Raw genomic sequence first — 25,586 nt, forward strand, 5'->3', positions numbered from 1 at the left:
GACTACATGGAGAGGCCACATGTAGGTGTTCTGGCTGGCAGCCAGCTATAGCCTCAGTTGTGAATCACATCCACCCATGTGAATGAAGATGCTCCAGGTGATTCCAGTCTGCAGCTGTTGCATTACCCCCAGCTTATAATATTCCCACCTAAGGCCTCAGACATCATAAAGAAAACAGACATACCCTCACTATGTCCTGTTCAAATTCCTGATCCACAGAAAATGTGAGAAAAAAATAAAATAATTGTTGTTTTAAGCTGTGAAGTTTTGGGGAAGGACTTGGTATACAGTCATAGGGAACTGACACAATGGGCCATGACCATATCTTCAGTTCCTTAGTCCCAGGGCTTTTCCCAACCCAAATATTACTTCACATTCAAGCAAGCAAATCCATGAGTAAAAATCATTTATTGAGCACTTATTAGGAGAAATGCCCTTTGAGAAATTTAAAAGTCTGTTAAACTGGCTCTTCATCTTCAGAGAACACTCTTTAATCTGGTGGTAAAGATGTACAGAGGGTCTGTCAGGAGTGGAGTAAGAAGGCTGGTGCACTAGTTGTGGTAAGGGTGGTAAGATCCCAAACCCTGGGCATGGGACTGAGAAAGAAGAAAAATTAGAGTCTGAGAACTTTCCTCAGGATTAGTTGACAAGAACTTCCAGGCAAGGAATATGTAGAGAGGTAAGGCTAAGGAGAATTTTGTTGTTTCTTAGCCATTAAGGCAGATGCGAAATCTAAGAGGAAAGTAAGGTTTGAGGAGCCTTTATGGCACATAAATTCAGGGTCTGGTCAGAGTTTCCACGATGGGGAAACATAATGTTTCCATGTGTCACCAAGCTCCAAGCTCCACAAGGACAGGCACTCCTTTGTTTTGGGACCTCACCCTATGTATCACGTCACATGGCTGTTGATTTGTATCCCTTAACATCCTTTGTAATAAATCAGTAAAATATTAAGTAAAAAAAAAAAAATCGTGTCTGGTCATCAGTGAGGCTACTCTATGTTTTAGAAAGCATTTTCACCACTAAATAATGCTTAGTTCCCAATGACAGAGCACCTAAAGGACCAATGAAGGGCACCTTAGGAGGTACTACTATGTATGTAGGCAGAGAAATGGGATTCCTAACATCCATCACCATGAGCATACCTAGTCTTCAGCACCACGTCTCATGGGCAATGTAGTTTCACACAGACTTGCTGAATTCATTCATCTCAGTAAATCACAGCAGGTTCAGCAGAAAAAGTGGCATTGTCACCATTTTGCTACTTAGAAAACATTCAGAAGTGGCAGGGCCCCACTCCTTCCCAGTGTGTGCTACTTCTCCAAGAGAGTTTCTCAAATCTCAGGAAAAAGGCAAGCAATTTTGCTCCCATTCTCTGGTGAGTTTCAAGGCATTTTCATGTGGACCTCAGAGATATAAGCAAACAACAATTTGCTACCTTAAGCATGATCTATTTTGTTTTCTATAATGGGTAACTTCCACAATGGGTTACAAAGTTTGCTTCCACATAATTATAAATACAGTATTTCCTACTCTATTTGAGAAACGCAAATCATAGCCATGGCATTCTCCATTTTCATCCCTGTCCCCTACTCCACAACCAATCCTTCCTCACTCCGGCCCACAGAAGTTGCTCTAGGAATTTACCAGAGGCACAAATGAATTCTTTTTACTTTTTATTTTCTTCCCCATGTGAGCACAAGTGGTGTGCAATGACTCCCTTGAAAGTCAGGAAAGCTGTGACAAAGACACTTAGAACATATTCAACTAGTTGAGAACAAACTGGAAGACTTTTTTGTGGTCTCAGATGGGATATACATAAAAAATGGGTACATCAATACTCCAATTTAGTTTTATTAAATAACATTTTTCCTGATTCAAAACTAACACACTTTTATTTTAAAGATTTTAGAAAGAGTTCGAAAGGAGCTATGAGAAAACAAAATTCCCTTTTGAACTTTTCACCCAGAGATAATTATTGTTGATAGTTTGATGAAAATACTTTTGGACTCATTGTTTTCTTTTTTTCATTAATATACCCTTAAAAACACTATTTAAAAAAGATTTTATTTATTCATAAGAGACAGAAAGAGAGAGGTAGAGATACAGGCAGAGGGAGAAGCAGACTCTCTGTGGGGAGCCCGATGTGGGATTGGATCCCAGGACCCTGGGATCACAACCCGAGCCAAAGGTAGGTGCTCAATCTCTGAGGCACCCAGGTGCCCCCTTAAAAACATTTTTTATGTAATTTTGCTGCACTTACTGATTTGCAAGCTGATTCTTAGGAATTAGCCCTTTTTACTTAATACATTATGAATATCTTCCTAAGTCAGATTTTATTCTTGAAGCCAATGTGAGAAGTTTTCTATAGGCTAAATGTATTTATTACATGAACATTTTATCTATGAAACATTTATCTTTTCTATCCTCCAGTGTTTATTTATTCAACGAATATTTATTGAAGACCCACTGTAGGTCAAGTACTGTTCCCAACATCGGGGACACGAAGGAGAATAAAGCAGACAAAATTATTGCCATCTTTGACCTTATATTCAAACACACAATAGTCAAACAGGCAAATAAACATGTAATATAATGCTAGATGGTGTTAGAATAGTATTTCTCCTATTTAAGAAAAACAGAGTTACAAACGTTTTGCATATAGACTTCAATTGGTTCTCATTTGTATATTTACCCCGAAATCTAATTTAGTAAAAAGAAACAGCTTACAGTCCTCATCTGTGGTTTGTATGAGTGTCCTGTAACTGCACCAGCAGCCTTGGGGAAATCATGAATGTTTCAGTTATCCGGTGCTTTGTGATAAATAACCTCCAAACAGAGAGGCTTAAAATAACAACTTATAGTCATCTCTTAGGTTCTATAGGTTGACAGGGCTCAGCTGGTCACTTCTTGCTTGGGGTCCTATGCAGTTGGAGTCAGATGGCGACTGGGGCTACAGAGAGTCTGTCCTTGCTTGGGCTGGATGTCTAAGATGGCTTCTTCCTTAAGTGTCTGGCACCTCACCTAAATGGCTGGGATTTCTGTGGGTGGGAGGAAGTGGGCAGATGTCTCCTTTTTGCCATGCAGCCTCTCAACACAGATGACTTGGGTTTTATCACAGCATGGTGGTCTCCTAGTAGTTAAACTTCTTAGATGGCAGCTGGCTTCCACAAGCATAAGCTTTCAAGGAACCCAAGGCAGAAGCTACAAGGCTCATTATGACCTAGCCTCAGAAATCACAGTCAGTCCTACCATACCCCATTGGCTACATAAAGCCTGCCTAGATTCAATGAGGGAGGGGTCTATGCAAGGATGTGAATGCCAAAAGGCAGTGTTTATCACAGGAGCATCATTAGAGCCTCCCACTACCAAGAAGAGAAAAGTAGCTTAATTAATGTCATTTGACTATGAAATACTAAAAGTTACTCCACAGAGCTCAGCATATACCAAGTGATGGTTCTTTCTCAAAACAGTCCCAACACCACAAGCCTGCTAATTCTCTGGGTCAGGTAATGCTGGCAGTGGACAGAAGTGCAGACACAGCCGTTTTGTTCAAAAGGTGTGACTCTTTTGATGCATGGTGACTGGGGAGCCCTTTTGCAGAGAAAAAAAAAAAAAAAGGACTCCTACCACTGGGAGCCAGACAGTAGGACTGATTTCTTTTCCCAGAAGGACAAGCACATTTGAATGCCCAACTCTCTCCTGCTCAGTATACCAGGTATGTTGTCCTTGGGCTACTTTATCATTTAGGCTAGCGGCAGCCCTGACTAAGAGCTACTACATACTTGGTTTGGACTAGGTGCCTAGGCCAGTCTCTACATATGTACCTACTCATTTTGTTTTCATAGGCACCCATGAAGTAAAAGCTACCTTTGTTTTACAGATCAGAAAACTGAGGTACGGGCACTTTCAACCATTTGCCCCAGATCTCATAGGGGAAGTCCAGTGCCAGGGCCCATCCTCTTAACCACCACTCTGGGTTGTCGTGAGAAGTCACTCACTTCTCTGGGTTGCAGTTTTTTCATCTGTAAAACAGAACTAACACCCCTTCCCTCCCAGACTTGCATTAAGAAACGAGTGTCTGCCCAGGTTTGCGACTTGTAGGCTATGTAACCCTGGACAAATCGTTTAATCTTTCTGAGCCTTGGTTCCTTATTTAACAAAGGAGCATGTTCTGAGGAGTCCATGAGTTAATGCATAGAAAGTACAGTGTCTCGCATAAAGGGTTTAATAAATGGTATTAATTGGTATTAATATTATTATTACTTCTATTGTAGCACAGCTTCCAGGTTAAGTGGAACCTAACACCCTCACAAGTCTCCTGCTAAAATTCCTGTTATTAAAAAAAATAATAATAAAAAAAATAAAAAAAAAATAAAATTCCTGTTATTTTCTCTGATTTTTACTCTTTCCTTGCTTTCCCACCCAGGAAACAGCTGCACATTTGGGCAGAGGGACATAAAAAGCATTGGTAGATAGTCACATTGTCACCGCAGATGTCCCTGCTTTGGCTGAGGACAGAGGACAGCAGCCAATATTCACAGAGGACTGCAGATGTTCTCCTTTAACTTGGATCAGAGGGACCATTATAGACACAGTGTGGGTATTGCAGACTTTACTGTTCAGAACGGAATATTACAGAATATGCATGCATTCATCCAACATTTATTGAATACCTACTCTGTGCTGAGTTGCCTTGGAAATACAAAGATGAATGGGACATGCTCCCTATCCTCTTGGACCTCAAAATATAGATGCACATAAATTGCAGATAAAACACATGTAATTAACCAGAGTACAGTGTGAGGCTTCTAGGTATCGTAGAAATACAAACAGTGGCTGATCTCAGAAGAAGAAATTTTGTCAGAGAGGTTTGGAAGGAGACCAGGAGGACTTTTAGGATGAAGCAGTATTTTATCAAGACTTAAACTAAATGAAAGCCTTCAATAAGCAGAGGTAGAGCAGGGCAAAGACTATTCAAGGTGGAGGAAATGATGTGAAGGCAAGTAAGGAAAAATCGGTGAGTGAGCTGTGTAGGTAGAGTGGGTGTGTACATGGCAGGTACTCCTGATTGGCTGGCCCACCTCCATCCTTGCCCCCACCCCCACCCCGTCACCTTCCACCACATGATACCCTTCTGGCCACTGAGTCATAAGCAGAAGATTGCTGGGTTAGGATTCTGGGAGAGTATTCACTTCATCCATAAAACAGGACAGGCTCAGTTAGGACTCTTTCCTTCAGTTTGACTCTTGCCTCCTATTGGGAATGTGACTAAGATGCCTAGAAGTGTATTTTGAGGTCATGAGATCAGAAGCAAAAGTCATATAATGGGATGGTGAAACAGTTAGAAGGAGCTTAGATCCATCATTGACCACTTGCACCAGACCTGAACTGCAGACCTATTAATTTCTTATTATGTGAGAAAAATAGCTATTTGTTTAAGCCAGCACACATTAGATGTTTTGTTACTTGCAGCCAAAGGCATTCCTGACTGATACAGGGCAATGGTGACTCACAGGATATAAGGCCAGAAAAATGGGTGGGATCCATATTTCAAAGGGTCATAGAATCCATTCATAGACTGACTGTTCCTCATTTAGGAGGCTGTGAAGAGCCAGTGAAGGTTATTAAGTTGTACTTTAGGAAGTTTTATCCAGGAACAAAAGAAAAAGTCCTTGGAGTCCAAGAAACCTTTTGAGAAACAATTCTAATAGTTGCTGTACAAAGTAGGATCTCCCTGTCATAATCTCTACCACAAATTTGAAAAATACGTATGTATAATTTGATATATACAATGAACACTTTGTATGTAAAGTATACTTATATAAAACTGCTGCATTATTAACTTGAAACATATAATCTAAAGAAAATTTCATTTTGCTTTTTGAAGGCAGCTTCAAAAGCAGTCTCCTGTTATAACCTCTTCTGCACCCAGCTGTGACCCTCCACCCTCTTTTCTCTTTAAAAATTAAAGAGCAATCACTGTATAAGTAAGAGAGGAATAGCAGACAGTGAAGGAAATGAGAGCTGTGAGAAGCATTTTATAGGAGGAATTGACAGGTCTCGGCAACTATTTAGATGCTAGAATCAAAAAGCAGGATGAATGAGGGATAATTCCATGGTCAGGACTATTTCACTCAAAGTTTCAGGAGAGAAGTGTGTGTGCAGAAGGAGTAGGTTTAAGGGCAGAGCAGAGGGAAATGGTAGGTTCCTCAGACACAACTGACTGTCAGGTAGGGAAACTTTAAGAACTGTCCACATCAAATGGGCCCACTGCAACCTGCTCATAGAAGAGGGACTCTAATTGGAAGCTGGTGCCCATGAGGGTCTTCCTGGTCAAGTCTACTCCATTCTATTCCCCCTATGTGATAGTTAATCTTATGTGCCACCTTGATTGGGCCATGAGATGCCCAGATATTTGAGCAAACATTTTTCTGGATTTGTCTGTGAGGGTGTTTCTGGATGAGCTTTATATTTGAATTGGTAGACTGAGTAAAGCAGATTGCTCTCCCCAATGTGGGTGGGTCCCATCCAAATCAGTTGAAGGATTAAATAGAACAAAAAGACTGACGCTCCCACAAGTAAGAAGGAATTCCTCCTACCTGAATATCTTTGAGTTGGGACATCAGGTTTTTTTACTGATGTTTTGTCCTCAGACTGAAACATTGGCTCTTCTTGGGTCTCAAGTCTGCTGACATTCAGACTAAACTATCCGTACCATGGGCTCTCCTGGGTCTCCAGTTTGCTGACTATAGATCTTGGGACATCAAAATTCCATACTCATGTGAGCCATAGTTCCTCATAATACATTTCTTTTTATATTTGGCTCTGTCTCTCTGGAGAGTCTTGACTAACACAGCACTCCATTTCTACTTATTCCATATCCAACCTCCTCTTTGTCCAGCTGGTCCCCAACCAGGCTTCTCTATCTCCAGGTTTAGCATCTCTGTCTACTGATTCTCTTCCCCATGGCTTGGGACACCCTAACTGCCCAGACCACTGGAACTGCCTCTCAATCTGTCCTTTCCTGGGTGACCTCCTGGTATTGCAGCTTCACTTGGGGGATAGAAAGATCAATAAGGCACTCTTAAAGACCTCAAAATTCATCCATTTTACAAAGATTTATTGAGTGCCTACTATTCCTCAAGCTTTGTGTAAATGAACACAAATTCAATATTTGATGACCCAGCCCAATGACCCAGCCCTCATGACATTTGATAAAAGAGCAAGACAGATAAACTTAGAATAGAAAAGCAATAGGTGACAGAGGCATGATGGAGAAATGTCAGCACTAAGTGGGGAGCTGGAAGGATATCTGGAAGACTTCAGAGTGGGGGGAACTCGCTTGAGTGGCAAGTGAGGGAGAGCCTCCCAGACAAGAAAGACAACATGTGATAGAAGTGTCACCATGCCTAGTGCATTTTGCCATCATGCTGCTGTAGCTTCAGGTGGGGAGAGTATGTGTAATTAAATGGATGAATGAAGCCCGAAATGTAATCTATAATTTACTTACACAATTTACTTAACCTCTCTGAACCTCCCTCTGCTTCTCTGTAAAATAGAGATTGCCCCATGGGATTATTACGAGGATTAAATGAGATAATGAATATAAAGTATTTAACACAATGCCAGGCCCAGTAAGTGCTCCATAACTGATTATCTAGCGGATCACAGGCCAGGATTAGACTGGCATTTCACAAAGACTGCAATAGTGTGTCGGAGTAGATTGTATGGAACAGGAAGTCCAGATGGGGGCCAATTACAGGAGTTTAGGCCAGGGACAATGAAGCCCAGAGTGGACAGTGGTGTTGAGCATAAATCTTTAGTCAGTCTAGGGGATCCCTGGGTGGCGCAGCGGTTTGGCACCTGCCTTTGGCCCAGGGCGCGATCCTGGAGACCCGGGATCGAATCCCACGTCGGGCTCCCGGTGCATGGAGCCTGCTTCTCCCTCTGCCTATGTCTCTGCCTCTCTCTCTCTCTCTGCGTGTGTGACTATCATAAATAAATAAAAATGGTTACATTGGTAAATTTAAAAAAAATCCTTAGTCAGTCTAAAACGGTGTTTCTTTAAAAAGGAAGAAGAATCTCTCATATTAATCTGGCATGATAAATTGTAAATTAAATGCTGTAAAACAGCAGCAGCAAACAAAAGCTAGGAAAATGCTTAAATAGTTTATGGAGTTAGTCATGAAGAATTTGGATCTCCCTTAACTCTGGAGGGTGGGAAAGCTTCCCTGAATGCACTATGCATAACACTTTTCCATTGCATTCTATCATGCTGTGGCCATTTGTCAAGGAGGCTCAACATTTAGTCATATGTAGCAAGTTATTCATTATTTTAAAAAAGATTTTATTTATTGGAGAGAAAGAGAGTGAAAGGGAGAGAGAGAGATCATGAGCAAGGGTGAAGGGCAGAGGGAGAAACAGATTCCCAATGACCCGAGCTGAAGGCAGATGCCCAACCGATTGAGCCAAGCATTGATTATCAATTATTTACTATGTGCAAAGCATTAGTAAAATTGCCACACTCTTTAGTGCAAGATCCAAGTTTGTTCAAAAAGATTGTTCTTGTGCTAAAGAACAAATCCTGGAAAAACTAAAATGACATGTAATTTTTTAATTTGAAGATGTAAAAGCAACTGAATTTTCAAATGACTGTAAATTCAACCACTGCTTCTTTAAAAATGGTATAATACTCAGAACAAAAGAAGAACTCTAAATTTTCTCACATAATTTATACAGGTCCCCAAACCAACCAATATGGTTCTGTGGTGCTCCACTGGAATGTTTTGGCAGGAGAAACAAAGATAAACTCTAGAGCTGTCTGTTTCCTTCAGAATGGTTTGTTCTCACGAGCACACATGAATTCAAATGTTCACCGGGGCTTTTTGAAGTTCACGTAATATGATGTTGAGTGGTACATTAAACAATGCCTTTTCTTATGAGTTGATTTCAAAGGGAGTGCAATAGTGTGGTCTTTGTCAATTTTCAGGCATATATAAAATGAACACATAAGCTCTGTGATGTAGAGGGCTTCTTTTTTTTCTGAATGAAGGTGGGAGGAAACAGAACCAGACTCTCGTACCTGGCAAGGTGGATCTTGTCTATAGGCATCTAAGTAGAAGCTTATACATTTTGGGGACCTCCTGTGTTACATTCAAGTTTCCATATGTAGATCCAAGGAGATCTCAGTCTACTGCCACAGCTTTCTACCAGGAGTTAGGGAGAGTTTATATATTAGTTATCAGCCAAGGATATAGCAAATTTCATCTTGTTTTTAACATAAATGGGGGGAAAAAGCCAGGCAGGATATTAAAAGCATAGAAAGAGCATTTGGTAAGAATGCCCAGTGCCCAGGTACGCCCCGTGCTGAATGTGTATGCTGATGTCACTTCATTTTGAGATCAACCATCCACAGTAGTTGCCCATCCCCCTCTTTATCATAACATTCATCTTCACTCTAAGATCCTGAGGTAGCTCTGTCCCGTTCTCATATTCGCCATCAAGGGTTACAAACTTCTGCCATTTGCATCAACATTTTAAAACTGGGAAATTTCACACAAAAATCTTAATTTTTCACTTCTCTTGTCAAATCAGAAGATTCTTACATGGCAATATCAGCTTGGAGGGGCAGGCCCCTTGAGAGGCGATGGTTAGAGTTCCTCTGCTTCCTAGGACACTGAGGATGCAGGTCAGTCTCTGTTTCTCTTGCTTTGACACTGCTGTGTTTCTTACAGCAGAGAGTTATTTCTCTGTGCTTATATCTCTATCTAAGGTGGGGAAATGAAACACACACACCCACACACCCCAAACCAGAGTCAGCAGTACATTTCTAGAAAAACCTAGCCTCCTTCACACATTAGATGTTTGCACTGTTCCTTCTATGCTTCTGTGTTTGCTGCTTTCAACAACCTTTTACAGGTTCCAGCCACAAGCCTCGTTCTGGGTTCTAATTTCTACTCTGCCCCAAACTGGTGGTGTGACCTTGAGTGAGTCACTTCACGCAAGGTCAACCCTAGCTCCTTCCTCTGTATGGTGAGGGCAGTGGGTCTCAACCCTTCAGCTCAGAAATGGAGTTGGAGCTTTGCTGGCCTGGGCAGGACCATTCTCCTTCTCTCTCTGGCCTCTTTTCCATAGAAGTCTCCCAGGGTTAGGCAGGCACTTTAGTCCCAAGCTGGGGATGCTGACTGAAGAAAGAGAAAGAGAAGGATTGGGAAATGAAAGGAGGAAACAAGCAACACAAAGAGGAACTCAATCCAGAGATGAGCAGAGGGGAAAGGGGAAAGAAGATAAAAAATTTGTCATTCAAAACACCCAAAAATGAGGGGCGCCTGGGTGGCTCAAGTCAGTGAAACAGTGGACTGTTGGTTTCAGTTCAGGTCTAGATTTCAGGGTCAAGAGATGAGCCCAGGCCACTCTGCACTGAGGGTGCTTGTTGTCCCTCTCACTCTCCCTCGGCTCCTCCCCCTGCTTGTGTGTAGCTTGTGCTCTATCTCTCTCTAATAAATAAATAAATGAAATATTTTTTAAAAAGCACACACACACACACTCAAGAATGAAATAACATGATCAAAATCTTTTTATATTTTAAACAAAATTACACTAAATTTTAAAAGCCATAAATGTTAACTATAAGAAAATTGGAAAATTCTGAAAACTAAAAAACATAAGAAAAAAAAATGAACTATAATCATACCACTTATGGTCAAGGACTCCTTAACTCTAGGTATATGCTCTTCCTAACTTTGGTTTTTGCATTCTTTTTATAGCTGTTATTATATGAAAACTTCACTTAATTTGAAAACAACAAAAATCATAAAGTATAATAGAACTGTCTCACTAAAGTTAAAACTAGATATACCATTATACTTTGGTCTCATTTATGTTTTTTAAATAGGCAGTACTTCCAGCAAAATGAAAAAAAAAACTTGAATAAAATCTTTCATTTTCCATTACCTTTTCAATTTACCAGTGTAGTTTTAAAGGTTTTGACATCATTACTCTGACATATGGGCTTTATTATAAAAGGGTTTAAAATAAAACCAATTTGCAAAGTCTTAATAAAGGAATAACTTTCTGCATTCTGACTTTTAGGTCTGAAGAGCATTTTCCTATGATCTTTTATCTTTCTTTTCTTTTTTTAAGTAGGCTTTCCTTTCGCAGGGGTTGGGGTGTCATTTCAGAGGTCAAACATTCCTTATGTCTATTATTTCACTTCAATCAAGCGCTATAAAGTGCTGGTGATAAAATCCTTTTAAAATTGATGATTTCAGTTTTTATGACATAGCCTAGATATGGTTATAATTCAGTTTTAGATAACCTCTTTTGGATGCACAAAGGAAAGGTAAGAAGATGTGATTAAAAATGTTTCTAGAAGTGAAAGAATAACTTCATTGCTCAGAGAAGCTGGGAAAGAGCCTATCTCTAACTCTGCTGGCCATTAAGTGTGCTCAAAGAATGAATGCCCCAGATACAAAGCCTAGGACAGGAGAGGCTGCCTTTGCCCAAGCAAGCACACTTATTTGCAGGTCAGTTTACCTGATTTGCAGAAGATCTCCAACCTTATCAGAATGGGACTACCTGGCTTATTCTGTTTCTGCCTTGTTGATACCATAGCCAGCCTTTCTTTTACTTTCTTCCTTTCTGAGAATGTCTAAAGCCTGGGGCAAGCTTCTGGGTGTCCTCAAGACTTACATACCACTGCTTAAAGAGGTAAAGATCTCCAGGGCTGCAGCAAAAGGATAAGGTAATCACTCAACCTTTGGAGATGCTCTCTTTGTCATTTACCAAAACAAGGTCTGAGAAAGGACGACTGCATTCAACGGTTTAGGGAAACTCTACCGTGCAAAGCCAAAGATTACTATTAGAGTTTTAGGTTGGAGAAAGTTCTTGTTGTAATAATTTATCTTGGAGAACAAGAGTTTATTTTTCATTTATCAAGAGCTTACCATTTCCCTCTTCAGAAAAATGCTTTGATGGATACACTATACCCAGGAAAACACTCACTCACAACGTATTCTTGTTTTTCAGTTCAAACTCCTCTTAGAGTTTTAAAACACACACACACACACACACACACACACACACACACACACACACACACATTTCCAGCACTGGGAAGGAGGGGTGTCCCATTGGAACTGGCTGTCCCCAGAGTGGAGGACTTAGCCCCCTTTGCATGCCCAGTAATCACTTTAGCCCTTGCAAGGGGGAGGTTGCCCCTGAGAGGGGTTTTAAAATAAAAGTAAAAAGGATCCCCACAATAGGCACTCTGCTGCTAGGAGGAGCCCCAGTCTATACTTGAGTGGAAGCCACTGGAGGCTTAGTATTTAGAAACTCAGGGCAGAGAGCACTGGAGAAAAGGTGATTCAAGGGTTTTGCTGAGGATCATTTAAAAATTTTTAGTTACACTTCTCAGGAGAAGAAGAAAAAGAGGAGGAGACAGGGAAGAGTAGCAGAAGGAATACCCTTTTTAATATATGTGGTTAGAAAGTAAGATATACTTAAAATATTTTCCCCCTAAAGAAATAAAAATTGAGCTCTTCAAGGCCTACATTTCACTATCCTACCAAAGTCTCAAATTATATGCAGGTCAACTCGAGGTTTGGATGATGAAGTTCCAGTTCATCTGGTTCAACCAAAAGGTGGTTACTTTATCCAGAATTCTCTCTTTCAGAATTAGGCATGCTGAATCCTTTTTGATTGTATTGTGTTTACTCAAATTTTAAATGAAAAACTTTTTGCTAGTGAAACTCACTATGGGTGATTGAAACATTGGTGGGAGGCAAAAAGCTATGTGCAAAAACATCTGAAAATGAAACACTCCCAGCACATAATCCCTGCCTCGGCAGTGCACGGTTTTCAAATAAATGAAAAAAAGAAAAATGCACATGAGACTTCGCCTAGGAGAAGAAGGTGTGTGCAGAGGGATCTCCTCACTGCAAAGCACTGACATTTGACACCACTTTGAACCCGGCCTGCAGCTGGTGTCAGACTCTGAATTCTCTCCCACCTTGTTCTTGGCCTCTCACTCATTCCCATGGCCTAGCGCCCCAGGGCCTTTAGGGGCTCTCCCACCACAGAGGTTGCAAGCAGGGCAGAGGCTGGGTTGGCATCCTTGCCCAGGTTCCATCAGTGTTCGATGAGAAGTGATCAGAAGGCAGTATATCAATGACCTCCGAAGAGGCCACTCCCTGATTTGCTGGAGATTTTCTGTTGGTGTGTAATGAGCTCCTGAGAGATTGTAAATAGCTGTAATTAATTAAATCCCAGCCACAGTGCACTGGGAGAGCTCCTTGCGTGAGGGAACGGCACTAAAGATGTTGTTGTGGCTCCTGTGCTGCGGTAGCTATGGAAGCATGAGGGTGTGGTGAGAGATTAGGCTGCTGCAAAGCCGTTGTACGGTGCCAGATAGAATTATCCTTTGATGTACACTGGGGTCTAAATTGTTTTCTTTCCTTTGATACATTTAAAATTAAGATTCCGTGTTAATCTCCAATTAATTCTGAGATCAAGCTTCTATTTTAGCTCCTTGAATGAGTGAGATTGGAATGCTTTAAGGGAAGTAAAGCCAGAATAAGATATTTTCCAATTACATTAAATACCTTGTGGGCCCGGTTATTAGGCATTGCTGTATTAAGTGTGGGATTTTAAATCAGAATGTTATGATTTAAAATCAGAAATCATTTCAAGTCAGAAATGGAGCACTTAGGACAATAATGCTCCACACTTAAGTGGCTGTATCAAAAAAAGAAAAATAAAAAAATAAGAGGAAGGCTAGAAACTTCTATCAAAAGTGAAAGTTCATCATGAGCTGTGAAATTTAAAAGGGTTAAATATTAAGTATGAAAACTCAGGACAGAATACCCAAGATGCCCACCAGATGGGAATGTGAAGATGAGAGAAGAAAAAGAAGGAAGGAAGCCTATAGCTGACCAGAGCTTTTTCTAAACTGAGATCTACCGAGAAAATCAACCTTCCCCCACGTGGGGCTTCATAAAGGCCCTGACAGAGGGTCAAAGGAGAGTTGACCTTCACTGGATCCAGGCCAGGCTATGGGGTTAGTTGGGACTTAACAAGTCACCTTGTTACACCTCCATGCAATCTCATCATCCCAGGTGTTTGTAGCTGAGCACAGAAGAGGGAGTGATTCTTTATAGTAAGGAAATAAGCTTTTCCCAGTGAATTTTTAGCTACCCCATGGAATAATAAAGCATAGTAGTGACCATCAGGTGATGCCTGAGATTTGGCCAGCATTTCCCACAAATTTGTAGGATAGTCATGATTTTCAGTATTGTGACCCTTTACCTTCATAAATACAGGAACATAGAGTCTGAGCTGTAGTTTGGAGGGAAAAACATTTGTCACCACTCCTATGGAAACTAACTGGATAATTCAGTCTTTCTACTCTATTTCAAGAAAAGAGTGAACTTGCTTTTTTTTTTTAGTCATAATTTTCTATTTACTGTCATTTGTCCTGGATATTGGGTGAAAGCAGGTAATTTCTTGCTTGTCTCTTCCATGCCTAATTAGGGGCCTGAGTCCCAAGTGATAATATCTCAAAGGGTACTTTACCATTATCAGCGGGTGGGGCCACAGAGTGGGGTGCAGAGCACTCTTCTACATGGGTCCTGAGGGGGCCTGCACCTGTTTTACTGGTTGCTAAATATTTTTAACATTTCCTGATACAAAAACTTCATTTTGAGATTCCTGATCACCCGGTGAAGAGAGCTGTGGTTCAGTGAAACACACTGCGTTTGACATCATCAAAAGATTTGGATTCCAGTGCCATCTCTGCCAAAAGAAAATGAGACATTAGGTATGAATGCCTAGAATAAGAGAGTGGGCTCATTTCAGTATAACTGTGTATGATGACCCACTCTTAAGTACGGCCTTTCTTATGACATTAACATGGAAGGGAAGCACACTGGAACATCCCAGATAAGGTCAACCAGGCTACCACTAAGGTCTCATTGGTCTCTTTGACTCAATGCTAGGATGTAGGGTAGACTTATCAGGCCTTAAAAAGTATCTCCAAGGGAAGCCTGGGTAGCACAGTTAGTTAAGCACCTGATCCTTGGTTTTGGCTCAGGTAGTGATATGAAGGTCATGAGATCCAGCCCCATTGGTGCTAAACTCAGTAAGGAGTCTACTTGAGGCTCTCTCTCCCTCTCTTGCTGCCCCTCTCCACTCCTGTTCTCTTTCTCTCTCTAATAAATAAATAAATAAATAAATAAATAAATAAATAAATAAATCTAAAAAAAAGTATCCACAAGTCTTCAGAAAATCATTACTAAAAGTGTGATTCATTTTGGGTGGCCTCTTATTGAGGCACAGGGCCCTGGAATTTTGTTTTTAAACATCCCACAAGAGATTTTGACATGAATGCAAAGGTGCCAAACACTGAAAACCACTCAGCCCTGGTGACATTTACAAAAAAGAAGACAGTTTCTGAATACCCACACTAATGCTGCTCTGCATTCATAGAGCTGCTCAACTGCTCTATGAATGCAGTTTCTGAAATGATTACTAGAAAAGGGTGTGTGTGCGCCTGCATGTGTGTCTGAGTGCTTAAGAGCACATGTGATTGAGAGAGACTGAGTGTGTGTTTGAGTGAGCGTGTGTATAAACCGTGTATGCTTATGGCACAGAACAAATAATATTCTTAATCCAGTCCCTCTGGATTTGTGGCAATATCACTAATTCCATCTGGTTTCTGTGACTTTGCTCAGGTTTCTGTGACAAAGCTAGACACATTCTTGTCAGATTTGACCCCTATGAATTTAATGAACTTCTGACTAAGGCATCAATTGAGACTGTTGAAGTTTCCTTTAACCCACACTGATTTGCACAAGTAAAGTTGCACTAGCTGCAGTTTTATAAAAAGCTTCTCAGGGATCTCTGAGCCTCGTACAGATTAAAATTTGGAGAGGGGTGGTGAAAATTCTTAAAGTTAGCAGGCTTCCCAGTCCATATTTGTAAAGGATTATTTGTCCCCATCTGGCCTCCAGAGGTTCACTGGTCCTCAAATATGCTTGCAGTGTCAAACTCCTTTCATTCAGATACATAGGAGCAGAACGACAGTCCTACTTCTGTGTGACCAATGGAAGCAAACCCCCACTTTTCTTCCAGCTGTCTCTCTTTTCCTGAGTGAGCTGGTCTTTGCATTTCAGTTCAGTTAAATAAATTAAATGAACATTTATTGAGGAGCAGCTAAGTCCCAGGCACTGTCCTGGGTGCTATTGGTGTTTGCAGCTAGGGTGGGTAGGGTCTGGGTGACAGATGAGCAAGACCCAATTCCTGCCTGCAGAGTCCCAACCTCATGGGACAGCCCATGAAGATAGCTATGCAAGGAAATATCCACCACTCAAATATAATGAGTGCTAACCTAGTAGTTTACCCAAAGCTTGGAAAGAGGGAAAAGGTATTGTCTTAGGAAGTTCATGAAAGTGCAACTGATCAGTGTCTGGAAGGAAGCTAAGTGTTTTGAGCCTCATTTGTTTGGGTCTTGAACTATCCCATAAATGTTTTTAATTCTGTGATACTGCTGGACATAGAACCACAACTAGAAATGCATTGAACACTGATTACTACATATATATACACACACACACATACCTATAAGTATTTATGTACTGATTTAATCCTCACAATAGCCCTGTGTAATAATAAACACTGATATTATCCTCATTTCTGAGGTGAGGAAATTAAGACAAAGAAGATAAAGTGACAGAACCCCAAGGCCACACAACCAGTAGGCAGCAGAAGCAGATTTTGATCCCATACCAACTCTAGAGATAGAAAGCTTAAACACCATGCTGAAATGTATACACGTTTATATTTTATGGCACCAACAACCTACCCTTTACTTTTTCTGCCTACATAAATATTTATCTACCCAGTTTAGTATCCTTCTTATTTTCCTTCAATAGTTCAATTGTTTGGTGAGGAGAATGACTACATATTTTTAAATAATTCATTTTTGCCTTTATCCCAATATTTTATGAGTAGTCACAGAAGTCCCAACTGGAAGAATGCATATCTAAAGGGAGTTTCTCCCCCATGCTGTTGGTGTACTGTCCCAAGGGCCCAACAAGTTAGAGTCAGATAAGAAGGCCCACTGAAGAGGGTCTGGCTATGAATTTTTTATTTTCATTTTTTTAAAGATTTTATTTATTTGAGAGAGAGATTGAGAGAGCACAAGCAAGGGAAAGTGGGAGAGGTAGAAGAGGCCTCTGCTGAGCAGGGAGCCCAACATGGTGCTCAATCCCAGGATCCTGGGATCATGACCTGAGCTGAAGGCAGATGCTTATCTGACTGAGCCACCCAGATACCTCAAGGCTATGAATTTTTAAACGTAGACCCACATTAGTGAAGATACTATAGATATGTGTGCAAATGATTCTGCCTAAATTTGACTGCTGTCCCAACTCCTGCTAAACCTTCCGTGGGCATTCTGAATGCTCTAAATTTCTGCCCAAGGAAGGTGAAAGCTTCTCATTCAGATCCCCTCAGATCGTTATATTCTCAGACACTCAGAAGTGCAAAGTTAACAGCCAGGAAGTGAGCACCCACAGTGGGAAGTAGTACATCACAGGCACCGAGAGTCTCAGGGATCAGACAAAATAGGAGCCAAATCCTGGCTTTGCCATTTGCTGGCTGTGTGCCTGTTTAATCTCTCTGCACCTCAGTTGACATCTCTGTGAAACAGAGTGGAGAATATCTCCCTGACAAGATTTTTAGTGAGGACTGAATAAAATAATGTATATAAGATGCTTAGTACACTGCCTGCCATGTAGTCAGGAAACCATACTTTTTTATGATTTGATTATAATGGGGAAAGCAGAGTATGAGGTACTTTGAGGGTTGAAGAAAAGAGATCAAAAGCAAAGAGCTCAGAATTGAGTGCTCTACTGCAACTGTGCTATGTCCTTTGACTTTGTGTTTGCATTTGGCCCCAGGAAATCATTGCATTTATTAAAGCTGAACAGTTAGATGAAGAAAAGCTGGGCAGTAGTGTTAGGAACAATACCACAGGGCCCCCAAATGTTCTCCATACACTGCCCCCACCCACAGTGCCCAATCCACACTCATACTACCACCCTTGCTTGAAATTCGTTCCTACATCTCATGGTGTTCCTTCTCTGAGGGGTTTGAGGGTTTGGCCCCTGCTTCCATCTCACTGGCCAGCCATGCCAACTTCCCTTAACACCACACCCTGGCCCAGCTTCAGACAGTTGTGCTTTCAATTCCCTTGAGGCTTCTGCCCTGACCCATAGCTTACTTAGAAATGTGTTGTTTAATTTCCAAACATCTTTCTATTGTAGATTTCTAGTTGAATTCCACTGTGGTGTGAGAACATATTCTGTGTGATTTCTATTCTTTCAACTTTATTAACATTTGCTTTATGGCTCAGGGTATGGTGTATGATGTTGGTGCATGTTCCCTGTGCACTAGAGAATACATATTCCACTGTTGTTCAACACAGAGGTCTATAAAAGTCAATGAGGTCCAGTTTCTGGCTAGTCCTGGTCAGGTCATCTAAATTCTTATTCATTTGGGGGCACCTGGATGGCTCAGTCAGTAAAGCATCCATCTCTTGATTGCAGCTCAGGTCATGATCTCAGGGTCATGAGATCAAGCACCACATCAGAAATTTGTTTGAGATTCTCTGTTTTCTCTCCCTCTGCTCCTCCCACTGCTCGCTCTCTCTCTCTAAAATAAATAAATAAATCTTTAAATCCTCATTCATTTCCTGTTATAACAATTATCTAAAGAAGGGTGTTAAGTCTGCAGTTATTACTGCATATTTTTCTGTTTATTTACTTCTATCAGTTTTTCCTCACGTATTTTGAAGCTTTACTATTAGATGCATACATATTTAGGATTATGACTTCTTGGAAAACTGACTTTATTATTATGAAATGTCCCTCTTTATCCCTGATAATCTTTGTGATTCCACAGTCTCCTTTGTCTGAAATTAGTATAGTTACTCCAGCCTTCCTTTAGTTAGCATTGTCATGTTATATCTTTCTCCATTTTTTTACTTTTTTTTTTTAAAGATTTTATTTACTTATTCGTAGAGACACACGGTGAGAGAGGGGCAGAGACACAGGCAGAGGGAGAAGCAGAAGCAGGCTCCACGCAGGGAGCCTGACATGGGACTCGATCCAGGGTCTCCAGGATCACGCCCTGGGCTGCAGGCAGCGCTAAACCACTGCGCCACCAGGGCTGCCCCATTTTTTTTTTTACTTTTAATCTTAATCTATACATTTTGAAAGTGGGTTTCTTATAGATGGCATGTAATTGGGTCTTGCTACTTTACCCAATCTAAATCTCTGCCTTTTAACTGGTGTGTTTAGATCATTCACATTCAAAGTGATGTAGTATCATCATATTGAATTCTACCATCTTGCTAGCTGTTTCCTCTTTAGGGTACTAGTTCTTAGTTTCTATGTCCTCTTTTTCTGCCCTCTCTGGGTTTATTTGAACATTTTTATTACTCCATTTTATCTCTTATATTGACTTATTATTTATACCTCTTTTTTAAACTGTTTAAGTGACTGACTAGAGTTCTAATTATTTTCAGTGATAAAAAGTTTGATCTTTTTGTATTTCTTAAGAATGGGTTGGGAGAAAGCTATAGTTTTGTTTCTTGCTGAGATGGTCTTTGAAGTATTTTGGTTAAAATAGCTAGAATTTAAATAGCATATTGTAGTATGGAATATAATTTCATTTGAATAGAATGTTTAAATACATATTTCATTTGTAACCAATGAACTAACACATACTTTCTTTTTAATGTAGGAAGATTAAATCTGGATAAACAAAAATACTGTTTTTTACAAAAAGGAAAATACAGTAATTTTAACTTGTTCAACTTAATTCTGCTGAAAAAACATAGCCAGAAATCATTGAATTTTGCTCATTGGGAAAAATCCTGAAGAAATTTTCCCTTCTAAAGAAGCAGTTCTTATTTTTTGTTTTGGGACCACAACCTCTTTGAGAACTTGATGAACAATACCCTAGAAAAGCACATATACTCATACACATCAAATTTTGCATACAATCTCAGGGAATTCATTGAATCCCTTAAAGAATCTCTAGATCCCTGGTGAGGAACACCTGCCCTAGAGTAAGTAGTGAACGTTGTCAACAAGTATTTTGATGTAACCATATATCTTGGTATGTAGGCCAAACAGCAAAATATCAGGTTTGACTTGAGCTTCTTGGACAGGGCAACAGAAACTCTTGTCCTCTTAAACTTTTGTTTAAGCAGCCCCAGGTCCAGGTCATACCCAGCTCTGGCTCTTAAATTTGTCACCTGCCCAGTCCTATACTTTAATATGACAGTACTGCAGCCTCTACAATGGCAAAGGAAGTTTAGATAGTGAGAGCCAGCTGGCTAGTTTAAATTCCCAGCAAACCTAAAATGTGTTTATCCCTTCTATGCTATAAGGTAGAATTCTCCCGAGTGCAACGATAGCTTAAATTGTGGCTATAAACACTAAGACAAATTTGTCCATGAGCAAATTTTCACACTAATATAAAAACTATCTTCAGGAGAAGAGAAAGATGTTTCAAGCATCATTTGCTTGTATTTTTAAAAGAATGGTCTCCCATTTATACTTAAAAATTCAGTCACAAAGCATTATGGCTATGAGTCCCAAAGAATCCACCAATTACTCCTCCCTTATTCTTCTGCCAGGTTCTGAAATCTCTCTCAAACTATAATACCCTCCCGAGTCAATCAAAACAGAGTTATTTGACTTCTTTCAGTAAAATTTTTAAAGCAAATAACACCATTAACTTTATCCATTCCTCCAAAGATGCACTTCCCATTGGCTTGTATTTCATTTTTTCCTTTCATGTATTTGTCTCTTTTAATGATTTAGTAAAAGCTGTATCTTCAAAATATTTATCTCATCTGCAAATGAATCCCACTTGTCTCCCAACTGACATAATGCCATATAGAAGTATTTTTAATATTATCGAATAGAGATGATGGAACATATTTTTCAATATTAATATGCCTTACTTTCCAAATGGTAAAAATAATGGAATATTTACATGAACCAGATTGAATGGAACCCTTTGGAAACAGCCATTAAGGAGCTGGTTGACCTGTGACTGGGAAGCTTACTCTGCCAGTGAAGAAACTGCCTTGGATTTAGTAGAGTTATTCCTGCACTCTACCTGAGACTCATCATATGATTTGTCATGCTTGTATCTGTTACTTCAGCAAACTGGAATCCTATTATTTTTAAATCTTCCATATCCTTGGACAAAATGTTATATATACATATTGCTTTCATCTTGCATAAGGGTGAATGGAAACAAAACAAGCGATGTTTATAATGAAAAAAAAACCCTCTTTTTCAAATTTCTTAAATAAAAATGTTTGAGAAAACTTCATTTTCAGAATATGTTAAAGGAACCCTAAAGGAAAGAAAGGCATCTCTTTTTGCATGTTTGTCTTTTCAGTGCTCTTTGAAATGATCAGAATGTCAGGACTTTGGCATTTCTAAAGGTACTCTAACCAGATAGTTTTAATTCCTCTTTATTCTTTGTAATAGTTTATACTCTACAAAAGATAAGCTTCCCTTTCACTATCGACTTTTCTTTTCCGCTTGATAAACAATGATACTTGTTTAATGTGTTCCCAAAGAAGGTTAAATGAACTTAGATCAATTTCAGTGACTTCCTTGTTTACATGTCATACTCATTAATGATATCCTCAAAACTACCATCCAACACAGCTCATCTATTCCACTCTGCTTTCTCCTCTGTCTTAAGCATCCTCTCTAAACAGAAGCCCTTTTTCAATTGCTTGGCAATATCAGTAAGACTCATTTTCACTTGGCACTAAGAAAAAAATACATTGCTGGTTTGATTCTGTTGTTCCAAATAAAATCAGAACTAGAAAGCCAGCACACAACTGAAAATTGATGCATGATTTTCTCCTTCAGTTCTTCACCCTAAAATGAGGTGTTGCACGAAATTCCTGATGTTCCAAGTTTTCCAAGATTATAGTAAAAATCTCAATGGATCATCAAATACGCTGAATTTAGGGTGGAGCATGCCACTTGGGAAAAGTCAGCCACCCTGGTTTCCACCAGCATTAGCCTCTGACAGCCATGCAGTGTTTGCTACTCTGACACATCCTAAGTTCCTGGTGTGCCGATTGAGGGTCACCTGCTTAATAATTCGGCCAACTGCTGCAAGTTCAAAGAAAGCTATTCTTTTCCTATAGCACCATGACAAAGCTGCTCACTTCTTGATTTTCAAGAATCAGAGTATAAAGGACAATAGAGAGAGGGAAAGAAGGGAGGAAGTTACACCCATGAGGACAGAATTCAAAGAGGGAGCAAGGTCAAGAACTTAGCTGAGGTGAAATAATCTTTTGTAAATGAGTGAAGAACAAAGGTCAGAAGGGGAAAATTTGCCCATTTTCTCTTACAGTTTGGGGGTTGGGTGGAAGAATTTTCATCCACAACCTCAGGTAAGTGAAAAGCAGTACCTTAGTACACTACTGCTACAAGTCTGTTATGGCTGCCGGGAAAAAAGTTGGTTCAGGTTTTGAAAAGGGTGGAATAGACAAGGATAGATATATCAATATATTTATACCAATAGGTATGCCAATATTTTAAAAGTTTTATGTTTTGGGGTACCTGGGTGGCTCAGTCAGTTGAGCATCTGACTCTTGGTTTCAGCTAGGACATGATCTCAGAGTCATGAGACTGAGCCTCATGTAGGGCTCCACATGCCGCAGGGAGTCTGCTTGAGATTCTCTCCTTCTCCTTCTGCCCCTTCCCCTGCTCCCATGTGTGCTCTTTCTCTCAAATAAATAAATAAATCTAAAAAAAGTCTTATGTTTTTATATACCCTTTGATCCAATCATGTAGCTTCCAGGAATTTCCCATTTATTTATTTAATAAAAACATATTACTTATGGTATGTCAGGTAGTTTTAAGTGCTTAAGAAATTAACTCATTTAATTTTCAGAACAATTTTTTGAGATAGGCACTATTATTTTACAGGTGAGGAAAATGAAACACAGAGAGGTTACATAACTTGTCCATAGCCACCAGCTAGTATGTGGCAGAGTCAGCATTTAAACTTATGCTGTCTAACTAGAGTCCCTGGAATTAACTATATACTATACTACCTGTGATGGTTAATTTCATGTGTCAATGTGACTGACCACAGGGTGCCCATATTAAAACATCATTTCTGAGTGTGACCATGAGAATGCTCCAGGGTAAGATTAGCATTTGAATTGGTAGATACAGAAAACTACATTGCTTTTCCCAATGTGGGCAAGTAGGTGGGCATGTACAATTTGCTGAGGGCCTGAAGAGAGCAAAAGGCATAAGAAGGAGGAATTCTCCCCCTCTCCTCCTTTTTTTCCTGTTTCTCTGATCAAGCTGGAACATCCCATCTTTTCCTAACTTTGGACTGAGGCTTCTACCCCTGACTCCCCTGGTTCTCAGGCATTCAGAGTCTGACTGAATTCACACCACCGGCATTCCTGGGCGTCTAGTGTGCAGATGGTAGATTGTGGGATTTCTCAGCCCCAATATTGAGTGAGCTACTTCCTCATAATAAATCTCTTTGGATAAATTATATATATAAAACCAGTAAGAGATATTTATATAGCCAATAGAAGATATACAGTCGACCCTTGAACAACATGCGTTTGAGCTGCACAGCTCCATTTATACATGAATTTTTTTCTATAAACACAATGCAGTACTGTAAACATATCTTCTCTCCTTTATGAGTTTCCTAATATTTTCTCTAGCTTACTTCATTGTAAGATTATAGTATATAATACATAAAGCATAAAAATGTATATTATTGACTGCTATGTTACTGATAGGCTTTGGGTCAACATTAGGCTATTAGTAGTTAAATTCTGGGGGACTTAAAAGTTATATACAGATTTTTGACTATAAGGGTCAGTGCTCCTAAACCCCATGTTGTTCAAGTGTCAATCATATATATTACCTCCTATTGGTTCTGTTTCTCTGGAAAACCCTACTATACTGCCTAAGTAGTCAGCATGAATGTACACAAAGATTTAGCTATGAGGCTGTTCATTCAACACAAACACATTAATGCCTACTGTGTGCTAAGTGCAGCCCCTCTTTCCTTTTCAAATGGAGGGTAAAAACTCATTGTGAGTCATAAAAAAATTTAGTGGATTATAACAAGAATTTCTTCAAAAAATACAGAAAAGAATTAGAATAGAAATTAACAGAAAGTGAGTTTTGTTTCATGACCTTTTTTTTCACTTATATGTGTGAACACAAGCATATATGCACAGGGGAGTACTGAATCAGAATGCTGTGTACTTACCGTAAGTTATTATCAGAAAGGTTTAAAAGTCAGCAATCTAGTAGTAAAGAAAAACATTAAAAAAATCAGATAAGTAATTATACTGTGTTGTTAAGTTTTTTAAAATAATTGCAAAAAGTTGTCTGACAATAGGAGATTAAATAGATTATGATATAGACATAGAATAGAATTCTATCTAGAAACTAAAATTATATTGTTGGGAAGTAATGACATAAAAACATGTGCAAGATGCAGAGATAAGGGGAAAGTCAGATTATAAAACAACATGTGTAATATACAATAAAAAGCAATAAAAAATATATATACACACATGCACATATGTGTATTTGCACAATGGACTAAAAAGGATAGTCATCAAGATCTTTCTTGATGTGGAGTTGTGCAAAAAAATATTATTTCATCTATCTGCATTTTCTGCAATTAGTGTAATTACTTTTATAAGATATACCCTTATATAAAATATTTAATGTACATGATTATATAATAAGGATTAGTATAAACATAATGAAAATTCTTGCAAACAATAAAAATAAAGAATTCTAGCAGACAATAAAAATAAAGAATCTTTGCAAACAATGATAATAATAATGAAAAGGACAAACTATCCAATGAATGAGTGGGCAAAGGATGGAAACAGATTATTCATGGAAGAGGAGCTTTTCTTCCCGAATAAACACATCAAGTGATGCTCAACTACACCAGTGACGAGAAATGCAAATTATTACAGATAAAGATAAAAATATCTCTTTTATCAGTTTTGCAAACTGTTAACCTGGCCCTATGAAAACCACTCTAAAAAATCCTATAACCTGGAATTTCAGAATGGAAATGAATGAGTGGCCACCTTACAAAGGAGTAGGTACTGTAAATATCAAACTTTCCCAGGTACTTAATATGTGCTTTTATTTCTGCCTCAAATTCTCAGGGCCAGAGGTTGGAGAGACTGAAACACTGGCATTGATTAGTAGCCCTACAATATCATGAAATAAATCATTAAATAAGGTACAAAGGCTTCTCCAAAAAAGTACAAACACTTCTAACACAGATAGAAAGATAGTATTTAGGGGCACCTGGGTGGCTCAGTCAGTAAAGCATCTGTCTTCAGCTCAGGTCATGATCTCAGGGTCCTGGGATTGAGTTCTGCATCAGGCTCCCTGCTCAGCAAAGAGCTTCTCCCTCTCCCTTTGCCCCTCCCCTCACTTTTGTGCTCTCTCTCTCACTCTCTC

At 39.5% G+C, this 25,586-nt stretch overlaps 1 protein-coding gene across 31 annotated transcripts in view; it reads right to left on the reverse strand.

Annotated features, from left to right (window-relative positions):
* Positions 1-25,586, reverse strand: part of BMP4 (bone morphogenetic protein 4) — a 348,582-nt gene that overhangs the window by 20,636 nt on the left and 302,360 nt on the right. For 21 of the 31 annotated variants that reach the window (XR_012036636.1, XR_012036643.1, XR_012036631.1 and 18 more), the window contains one exon: positions 24,361-24,397. The exons of 3 other annotated variants lie outside the window; for them this stretch is intronic. The gene's annotated coding sequence lies outside the window, so the exon portion shown is untranslated. Of the gene's footprint in view, positions 1-443; positions 597-9,085; positions 10,188-10,585; positions 14,794-18,107; positions 18,715-24,360; positions 24,398-25,586 lie in introns of those variants that run through there. 7 more of the 31 variants (XR_012036635.1, XR_012036630.1, XR_012036633.1 and 4 more) reach the window with 7 other exon arrangements.

This window comes from Canis lupus, chromosome 9 (genome assembly GCF_048164855.1).
Source record: "Canis lupus baileyi chromosome 9, mCanLup2.hap1, whole genome shotgun sequence".
Taxonomy (NCBI): domain Eukaryota; kingdom Metazoa; phylum Chordata; class Mammalia; order Carnivora; family Canidae; genus Canis; species Canis lupus.